Source organism: Sarcophilus harrisii, chromosome X (genome assembly GCF_902635505.1).
Source record: "Sarcophilus harrisii chromosome X, mSarHar1.11, whole genome shotgun sequence".
NCBI classification, from domain to species: Eukaryota; Metazoa; Chordata; class Mammalia; order Dasyuromorphia; family Dasyuridae; genus Sarcophilus; species Sarcophilus harrisii.
This window is the reverse complement of record NC_045432.1, coordinates 29,294,310-29,305,018: the sequence shown is the minus strand read 5'-3', so window position 1 is coordinate 29,305,018 and position 10,709 is coordinate 29,294,310.

The window sequence follows — 10,709 nt, the reverse complement described above, 5'->3', positions numbered from 1 at the left end:
ATTTATATATATTTATTATACATATAATATCATTTGTATTATATACATATAATATACATTATACATATATGTTTATTATACACACATATATTTATACACACACACACACACATATACTTTACACACATAAAAATATGATTCTGAGGAGTATGTCCATAGAGAGGTTTTGGGAGACTGCCTGCTGGAGGAGTCCAAGACACGTCCAAAGGTTAAGAACCGCTTGTTTCAGGGTGTGTATTTCACCTAAAACTCCAGTGGGATTCTCTTGGCTCAAGCCCCCAAAGAAATATGTCATTCTCACATCTGATTGGAAGTTTTGCCTTTAGATCCCCTAGCATATTCTTGGAATGCTTCAGATAGATGTGATTTTGTCTTCTTCTCACTAAGAAAATTCTTGACATGGAATCCCCAGCCAGCCCATGCTCCAAATCTGTCCCATATGGCCGAACCTGCCAGAACTGATGTGCTTTGACTGGTACAGCACCAGAGAACTCAGAAATCACCTCCATGACATAATGAACCTCAGAAGGAGGACTGCAGTGAAGGGCCTTACCCGTAATAGCAGCTTAACTTTTTTTTTTTTTTTTGGTAAATTGTTCACAAATATTTCTTGTTTCATGATGTAATAGATCAAGGGTTGGGTTTTGGAATCAAGAAGACCTAGGTTAACATATGAGCTATGTGACCCTGGGCAAGTGATTTAACTTCTCCGTGTCTCAGTTTCCTCATATGTAAAAAGGAAATAAATACCTGTTGTACTTATCTAACTTTTCTGGCTTTTACTAGTAACTTATCTAGCTTTTACTCAGGTTGTTTTTCCACTAATTTTTACAGAAAAGAAGCAGGAGCTCAGCATTTAGGGAAAGTGAAATTAACTGGAACAGCTACCTATGCTCCTTCAAGACAAAGAGTATAGCTGGCTTCTGAGAGCCAGATCATTTAAGGTTGTCCTGAGGAGGACATCTAAGTAAAGTGTTTTCCAAACTTTAAAGTATTATACAAATGTCAATCTTGCTGGTGTTAGTAGTAATAAAGGAGTGGGCACGCTATAATCAATAGATACGACTGGACTAGAAATCAGGGAAATCTGGGATCAAATCAGATCCATGGCTGTGTAACCCTGGGCAAGCCACTTAAACTCTCTAGGCCTCAGTACACTGACATTGTGGTAGATCAGACACTGCCTCAGTTGCATGGTCCAGAACACAAGGAGTCTTCTAGGGTTTTTCTGCTAAGCCACAGAGGCGTGGAGGGCTGAGATCCAAATTAGTAGAGGGAGTTCCAAGGCTGATAAAATCACAGATCTTTCTCATATCTCCTAATTTATATATATATATTTATATAATATTTTATATATTATTTTTATTATATAAATAATAATTTATTAAATTAAATTTTATTTTATTTTTAAAAGTTAATTTAATTTTAAAATAATAAACAGTAAATGAAAATTAAAACATATATATGTATATGTAAATACTGTCAATATACAAAATAATAATACTGTTAATATTTCAAGAACCTATAATGTCACAGGTGCAGATACTCCATCCACATTCACAGACCAAAACCTCTTCTCTGACTTAGTGGGTGGTCTATGTGGCTTTCAGGAGCTGAAAAAGGTGTCAGAAATAAAAATACTAAAACAAAGTAAAAAACATTCAACAATATCTAAAAAGAAGATCATTTTGAAGCTATATTTATATTTGAAATATAATTTTAGAGCAACAAACAATTCAAGACCTTTCTCACTGATTCTTCATTTTTCTTCATCAAGTCATAGGAAATCTTAGCTTGTAGGACACAGCTATTTCTTTGTCTCTAAATGTAACAAGCATTTATTATGTCTGTTGTATTCAGAGGGCAGAATCACAGCTCCAGAGATGGAAGGGAAATAAGAGGTTTTCTAGTCCAGTCCTCAAATTACAGAAGAAAGGTATTGGAGAAGTTAAGTGCACAAGAATGCCCAAGTAACAATACTATTTAGTTCTGCTAGTGATGGTGTGTAGGCAGCTAGGTGGCGCTGCGGTAGATAGAGCACTGGGCCTGGAATCAGGAAGACCTGAGTTAAATTCCAGTCTAAGATTCTTGCTGTGTGACCCTGGGCAAGTCACTTCACCCCGTTTGCCTGTGAACTGGAGAAAGAAATGGCAAACCACTGGTTCAAAGAGTCAAACGTAACTGAAATGACCGATTAACAACACCTGGTGGGGAGAGAATGGTAGAAATCTGAACTTTAGATAAGAAAGGACCCCTGCACTGATGGAACTTCCAGGTCAATTAAAGCTAATATGCAAGTCAACAAGCCTGATTAAGTAGCTACTCCATGCCAGACGCTATGCTAAGCCCTGGGATACAAAGAAAGGCAAAAGGCTGTGGCTACTCTTGGCGGGGGTCACAGTCATATGAAGGAGACAACTACAAACAACTGTGACCAAACAAGACATAGACAAGATAAATGAGAGCTCATCAACAGCAAAGAGGCATTAGCATTCATTTTATACAAATAACTAGAATACAAAATAATACACGAGAAGGGCAGAAGAGCTTACGAAGAAGTTACTGGAGGTCTGACATGGGGGAAAGGTAATTAGCAACTGGGGGAGCTCTCAACAGGCTTCCGGAAAAAACAGCTTTTGCTTTAAAGATTGGGCAGGAATTCTTCAAGCTGAGAGGAGGCCGTAGGAGGGAAGAGAGAAAAGGAAGCTACTAGCAATAACTAATGATAATGACTTAGGATCAAAGATTTAAAGCAGGAAGGGACCTTAGGGGTCATTTAGCCCCTTCCTCCCCCCTCCCATTTTAGAGAAAAGGAAACTGAGGCCCTGAGAGGTGAAGACTTGCCAAAGGCCATACAGGTAGAGCTGGGATTCTAAACATGGCTCTTTGACTGTCCCAAGTGTTCTTTTCTATCACACCACATTTCAATCGAAAGCTCCCACTTATTCAAAGCAGACCTTCTGGCAAACAAATACAATTTTGTCAAAACAAAATATGAGATTAGGCTTTTAACAAAGGGTTAAACTGGCTTCCTTTCCCAACATCCCTTAGGCTCTTAGGTCACCAAAGTATTGTTTCCCAATGGCCATAGTCAGAAAACTGTGTGAGTGCTTCTGGGACTGGGACAACACAAGTGGATTTGCTTTCAGAGTCCCTGGATCCCAGTCTCGTCACTGCTACTGACTGACTACCAAGTCATCTAAATTGCTAGAACTCAGGAAAATAGAGGTGGAGTGGAGAGAACCAAAGCTCTGTGGTCATTGTGGCTCAAGTTCTAGGATTTGTATTTGGGAAATAAACATTTAAGTCCTTTGGACTCAAAAGGAAAACTGTATTTGTCCCTTTGAGTTCTAACAATTCAAGAGGCTGTGTTACCATTGCTCACTCTTAGTGTCTGAGCTCTCAGATGTTTTCTCCCTGGTGGGTGGAGATGGATTTGCATCCTGTGTTGACCTGGAAGAGCTGCTCCTTTGTTCTTGAGCCAGGCTGTGGCTTCCGGTGATTCCTCCTTCCCTAGAGAGCTTCCCAGGTTGTCCTGTCTCACCACCTTCCGAGCATCTGTTCTCTTGTTCTGCCCAGTCCCAGCCCCTATTCCGCATTGTGATTGCATCTCCTCCTGTGGAGTCCCCTGAAGAATTTCATGGCTGGTATTTGCGCAAGTCCAGTTAGAGTCAAGGGATGAGTCTGGACCTGTAGGCTGAGAGGATTTGGGGGGAAAAGTCAGAACTGCAGACAAATCAAACATTCAGCAAAACAAAAACCAGGCCATTGGTTAGTTTTCAAAAATATTTGGGACTGTGATCTGAACCAGACCAGTGTGTGTCAAAACAAAGGTCACCCAGAGCATGCTCTGTTTCCAGAGTCCAAGGATCATAGAATGTCAGATCTGAAAGGGACATGAGATATCATTCAGTCCAATCCCTTCGTTTTACTAACAGGGGAATTGAGAAGGGAATCGTCACATAGATTTCAAGCTAGAAGGGACCTCAGAAACCATCCTGTACAATCCCTTACAGCTTACAAGCATGATTACAAACAATATGCCTTACCCTTTGACCCAGCAGTGTTACTACTGGGCTTATATCCCAAAGAAATCTTAGAGGGAAAAGGATCCATGTGTGCAAGAGTGTTTGTGGCCGCCCTTTTTGTAGTGGCCAGAAACTGGAAACTGGCTGGATGCCCGTCAGTTGGGGAATGGCTGAATAAGTTATGGTATATGTATGTTATGGAATATTATTGTTCTGTAAGAAATGACCAGCAGGATGATTTCAGAGAGACCTGGAGAGACTTACATGAACTAATGCTGAGTGAAACGAGCAGGACCAGAAGATCTTTAAATGGCAACAAGAATACTATATGATGACCAATTCTGATGGATGTGGCTCTCTCCAATAATGAGATGATTCAAACCAGTTCCAATTGTTCAGTGTTGAAGAGAGCCATCGACACCCAGAGAGAGGACTGTGTGCACCGAGTGTGGACCACAACATAGCATTTTCACTCTTTCTGTTATTGTTTGCTTGCATTTTGTTTTCTTTCTCAGGTTTTTTTTCCTTCTTGATCCGATTTTTTCTTGTGCAGCAAGATCACTGTATAAATATGTATACATATATTGGATTTAACATACACTATAACATATTTAACATGTATTGGACTAACTGCCATCTAGGGAGGGATTGGAGGGAAGGAGATGAAAATTTGGAACAGAAGGCTTTGCAAGGGTCAATGTTGAAAAACTACCCATGCATATGTTCTGTAAATAAAAAGCTTTAATAAAAACAAACAATATGCCTCTTCCAGAGGCACAACTGGACTGCCAAAGGGATCCATCACACACACTTCCAGAGGCACAACTGGACTGCCAAAGGGATCCATGACACACAAGAGCTCCAGATCTAGTCCCTCCCTTTCATTTTACATATGAGCACAACCAAGACCCCGAGAGAAGCCTTTTGCCCTGGGAAGCAGAAAGTTTGTGACCTGATTCTGCCTTACTGATCCCAGGTCTTGCTCCTCTTTTCCCCATTCCCCAGTTGCTTCCAACCTTCCACATTTTTCCTGCCAGCGTGGCCTTCTTTCTCTGTTTCAAAAAGGACACTGGGGTTAGTGGACAAATAAAATAATCGTACCACAAAAAGAACAAAGACTCTGTCATTTTTCACACCTGTAAAGAAGCCAGTGGAGGAAGCAAGTCTGACAGACCCACAACACTGTATAATTATATGCTTGGAAAGCACCATTCCCCCCCCCCCCCCCCGGATCTCAAAGCACTTAAGCAACTTTAATTATTTTCCATAACACCTCAGTGAGGCCATTATTATTAGTTCCAACAGACAGAGAGGTTACTCAACTTCTTAACTCACACAATGAGTCATTGGCGAATGGCTCCCACTCCCAGTTTGGTGCTGGGATGATTTGACCATTGCTCAACTGCAAAATAGCATGCCTGTGCAATTTTTGCAATGAATCTTGGCTTCCGTTCTTGTTTGGAAGCCAGAGAGGCTGCCATTCCCTCTTGGATGGAATGTGTACCAGTGTTATTATTAGATGGAATGTGTATGGAGATATATTGAAATGGTATTCAGACCACATTCCTGCACACACATACAATCCTGTCTTAGTAACACTGCCAAACTGGGTCACATAGAAAATCATCCAACAATTGGGCTGCCCTTCAAGGTCACCTCCTTCCTTCGGCCTCTTCGTTTTCCAAAGGGGAGACCCTGAGGTCCGGAGAGGAGAGGCGATTTCTATAACGTTACCCCACAAATTTGGAGCCGGGCTCCCACCCAAACCCAGGACTCCTGAGTTCAGGGCTCACTCTTTCCACTTGTCTGTGCTACGGATGGGAAAGGTTACAGCTGTTACAGCCTTCCAGTGCAGAATGTCCTCCCCCCCTCCTCTCCACCAGTTCAACACCTGCCCATAATTTCAGAGCCAAGACTTCCCACCATGTGCATGAAATCCTCCCCAGCTATTCAAGCAGCCACTGATGTCATTTTAGTCTTTGTGCTACATAACCTGGAATTTGAACACATATGGCCTTGTATTTTTCTCCAGCTGTTTCTTGTCAATCAATGAGTTGCTTAAGCCCTTGCTAGCCAGTACCTCGCGCACAGTGTCTAGAAGAGAAGGCACCTCATAAATGTTTGCTGAGTTGGCCGGCTACGTGCCTGACACCGTGTGCTATGTACTGTAGTGGGCCACATGCTGGGTGTTTTTGTGATTTGTGGAATATTGTATTCCAAATAAGACTGTAAGGGAGAGACCATGTGAGTTGGGTATCTAGACAGAATTCTGGACTTGGTGCTCCATCAGGAAAACTCGGGCTCAAATCTATACACTAGCTTTTGTTGTTGTCGTTGTTTAGTCGTTTTTCAGTCACTGTTGACTCTTCATGACTTTCCTGGGTTTTCTCGGCCAAGATCCTGGAGTGGTTTGCCACTTCCCTCTCCAGCTCATTTTACAGATGAGGAAATTGAGGCAAGCAGGGGGAAGAGACTGGGCCAGGGTCACACAAGCTAGTTAGTTGAACTAGTTAGTTCAACAAGTAGTTGAACCATTCAACTCAAAATGGTTGGATCACTTCACAACCCCACCAACAATATATGTGTCCCACTTTTCCCACATCTGTTCCAACGTTCCTCATTGTCTTTTCCTGTCATCTTAGCCAATCTGAGAGGTATGAGTGGTATCTCAGAGTTTTTTGAATTTCTCTGTCTGATTAAACTCGGGAAGATGAGTCTTCCCTGACTTCAGGCACAGTACACGAGCTAGCAATCCCTTTATACTAACTTACTAGCTTTGCAACCCCAAGCAAATCACTTCACTTCTCTGAGCCTCAGTTTCCTCAAATGAACTTAGTTGGCTTTTGAGGTCTCCTTTTGCGGTTTGATCCTATGACTTCTAGAAATGAATTAAAGTTTTCTTCAGAAGAATGAAGGAGTTGGACTCGGTGACTTCTAATGTCCTCTCTAGCTCTAATTCTGATCCCATGATCCTATTTCTCTTATGCTCCCACCTCCCCCCACCTTAATTAGTTCACTTGCCTCAGCAGTATCCTGAAAAAGATGCCTACTGAGGCCCAGGACAATTCAGTTCCACAAATTCAATACCAACTATTTATTAAAGCACTTCCCTTTAAGTGCAAAGTAAAACCAATCAGATTTCCCAATATAGACACACATATTTCAAGTAAGATGGATTTACCTGGGGATTACTTGGCTTGAGCCCTAAGCTTCAGCAAAGCTCAGGGCCAGGCCATTGTACTAAGGTAGCCTTGGGCTTCTTGGTCAATCAATATGCCCCGATACTTCTTTTTTCCAAGATACATTTATATAACCCTACCCTGAAGTTCAAAGTCCTTTTTTTTGAAGGGTGGGGGGATAATAGGGACGGGAGGTAGGTAATGTTAATATTCTCCCCAAAGCTCTAAGCCCCAGAAAATCAAGCACCTTATGAATGCTCAATAAATATTTGCTGATCATAGACTTAGCTCTTCTCGGCAATGCAGTTAGCCAAGACAATTCCAACAGACTTGCAAAGGAAAATATCAGCCACAGCCAGAGAGATCAAATATGGATCGAGGCACACTGTTTTCACCTTTGGTTTTTTTTTTTTTTTTTAGTTTCACTGCTTTTTCTTGTAGTTTTTCCCTTGTACAATGTGACAAATATGGAAATATGTTTAAAAGTATTATTCTATATTACATATATATTATACCTATATTATTACATAGAAAAAATCATCACACATGTATAACCTATATCAGATTGCTTGCCATTTTAGGGATGGGGGAGAACAAATTTGAAACACAAAATCTTACAAAAATGAATGTTGAAAACTATCTTTACATGTATTTGGAAAAATATAATACAATTGAGAAAATAACTAAACTAAATTACTAATAATTTATATATTAATAATTAAATTATTGCTGATTGGTTGTCATTTGACCTCTCATTCAAGAGTTGGGGTCATTATTTGAAGGAAAACTAATAAAAACTCCAAATAGTCTTGCGGACACCAACTCCAGTCCACTCATTATTTAAAATGGGGAAGTCTTCCTACTCGGAACAAAGCCTGACTTGACATAATGAAGGAATCATCCTCACGCCATCATCCATGTCTTGAGATCCGACATGTAAATATTAAATCATGGGGTTTTTTGTCTTCTATTTTTCTTTTTTATATTTGAGTAGGTATCAGCACAGTACGGGGGGAATTATGGTATAGACTGGTCTCCTAGCCAGGAAGATCTAAGTTCATGATACATATATCTTCTACAAGAAGCCTTCTCCAAACCCTGTTATTTCCTGTATATATTTGCGTGTCTCCCCCACTAAGCTCCTTGAGGACAGAAACTGGCTTTGGCCTCTTTTTGCATTTCCCCCCCACCATGTTTAGCAGTGCCTGGCACTTAGTAGGAACCTAATAAATTTTTGTTTATTGTTTGTGTGACCCGGAATCATAACCTTTCAGGGAGGGTCTCTGAGGCACCTCTCTAAGAAGATAAATGTGGCACAGTTGCTAATCTGAGTTAGTAGAGGGATTTTGCTGAAATCACCATTTCAGGATCAAATAGTTGATGAGGTATAAGAAGAAATCATGAGCATTATTATGATAATTATCCCTAACTAAATGTAGCCGAGGTTTTGCATCTCAAATGAATGTGCATCTAAGTTCATGTTCAGGCAATCCGCCAAACACTTGAGCTCACTCAGGTCGCAAATTATAAGTAGTTTCATTAGGGCATAAGAACAACTTGACCTCACAGGGTTATGGTAAGGATCAAATATATTCATGCATGAGAAAATGTTTTGAAAAGGGTGAATTTTTACTAATGGGAAGGAATCATCCTTGTACAAGTGGACCTTGCTTCTTTATATTTTGTATTCTTACATCACCTTTATTTTCCAATAAATCCCTCCCCATTCCTCTATCTACAAGGTATCTCTTTTTTTCTTTTTTACTAAAGCTTTTTGTTTTCAAAAGATATGTATGGATAATTTTTCAACATTAATCCTTGCAAAATCTTGTGTTCCAATTCCCCCCCTTCCCTTAACCCATCCCCTTAGATGGCAAGTAATCCAATATCCGTTAAACATGGTAAAAATATATGTTAAATGCATAAATATATACATACATATTTATACAATGATCTTGCACAAGAAAAATGAAATCAGAAAGGAAAAAAATGAGAAAGAAAATAAAATACAAGCAAACAACAACCAAAAGACTGAAAATGCTATGTTATGATCCACACTCAGTTCTCACAGTCCTCTCTGGGTGTAGGTGGCTCTCTTCATCACAAGATCATTGGAACTGGTCTGAGTCATTTCATTGTTTCCTCCCCCCCCCCTTTTTAATGAAGTTTTTAATTTTCAAAATCTATGCAGGAATAATTTTTCAACATTGATCCTTGAAAAACCTTGTGTTCCCATTCCCCCCACCCCTTCCCATAGATGCATATAATCCAACATATGTTAAACATGGTAAAACTATATGTTAAATCCAATATAGGCATACATATTTATACAATTATCTTGTTGCACAAGAAAAATCAGATCAAAAAAATTTTTTTAAATGAGAAAGAAAATAAAATGCAAGCAAACCACAACAAAAAGAGTGAAAATGCTATGTTGTGATCCACCCTCAGTTCCCACAGTTCTCTCTCTGGGTGTAGAGGGCTCTCTCCATCATTGGTCTATTGGAACTGGTCTAAATCATCTCATTGTTTGACACACCCAAAGGCCCCAGCTTTTGGGATAAGAACTCATTATTTAACAAAAGCTTCTGGGAAAATTGGAAAGTAGTATGGTAGAAACTAGGCACTGACCCACACCTAGCACCCTATACCAAGATAACGTTGAAATGGGTTCATGACTTAGACATAGTGACATTGTAAGCAAATTAGAAGAATATAGGACAGTATACCTCTCAGATCTGTGGAGAAGGAAGGAATTTGTCACCAAAGAAGAACTGGAATACATTGCTGAACATCAAATAGATAATGTTAATTATATGAAGTTAAAAAGATTTTGTAAAAAAAAAAAAAAAAAAAAAAAAAAAACTAATGCAGACAAGATTAGAAGGGAAGCAATAAACTGGAAAAACATTTTTACATTCAAAGGTTTTGATAAAGGCCTCATTTTCAAATTTATAAGAAATCAAGCTATTCTCCAATTGCTAAATGGTCAAAGGATATGAACAGGCAATTTCTAGATGAAGAAATTGAAACCATTTCTAGTCATATGAAAAGGTGCTCTAAATAACTATTGATCAGAGAAATGCAAATTAAGACAACTCTGTGATACACTACACACCTGTCAGATTGGCTAGAATGACAGGAAAAGATAATGACCAATGTTGGAGGGGATGTGGGAAAACTGGGACACTGGTACATTATTGGTGGAATTGTTAATGGATCCAGCCATTCTGGAGAGCAATTTGGAACTACGCTCAGAAAGTTATCAAATTGTGTATACTCTTTGATCCAGCAGTGTTTCTTTTTTTCTTTTTCTTTTTTTTAATGTGTAAACATATTTATACAATTCTCTTGCTGCACAAGAAAAATTAGATCAAAAAGGAAAGTAAAAAAACAAAATGCAAGCGGACAACAACAAAGAGTGAGAAGGTCATATTGTGATCTACATTCAGTTCCCGCAGGGGGTAAAGAGACCCACATGTGCAAAACTCTTTGTGGCTGC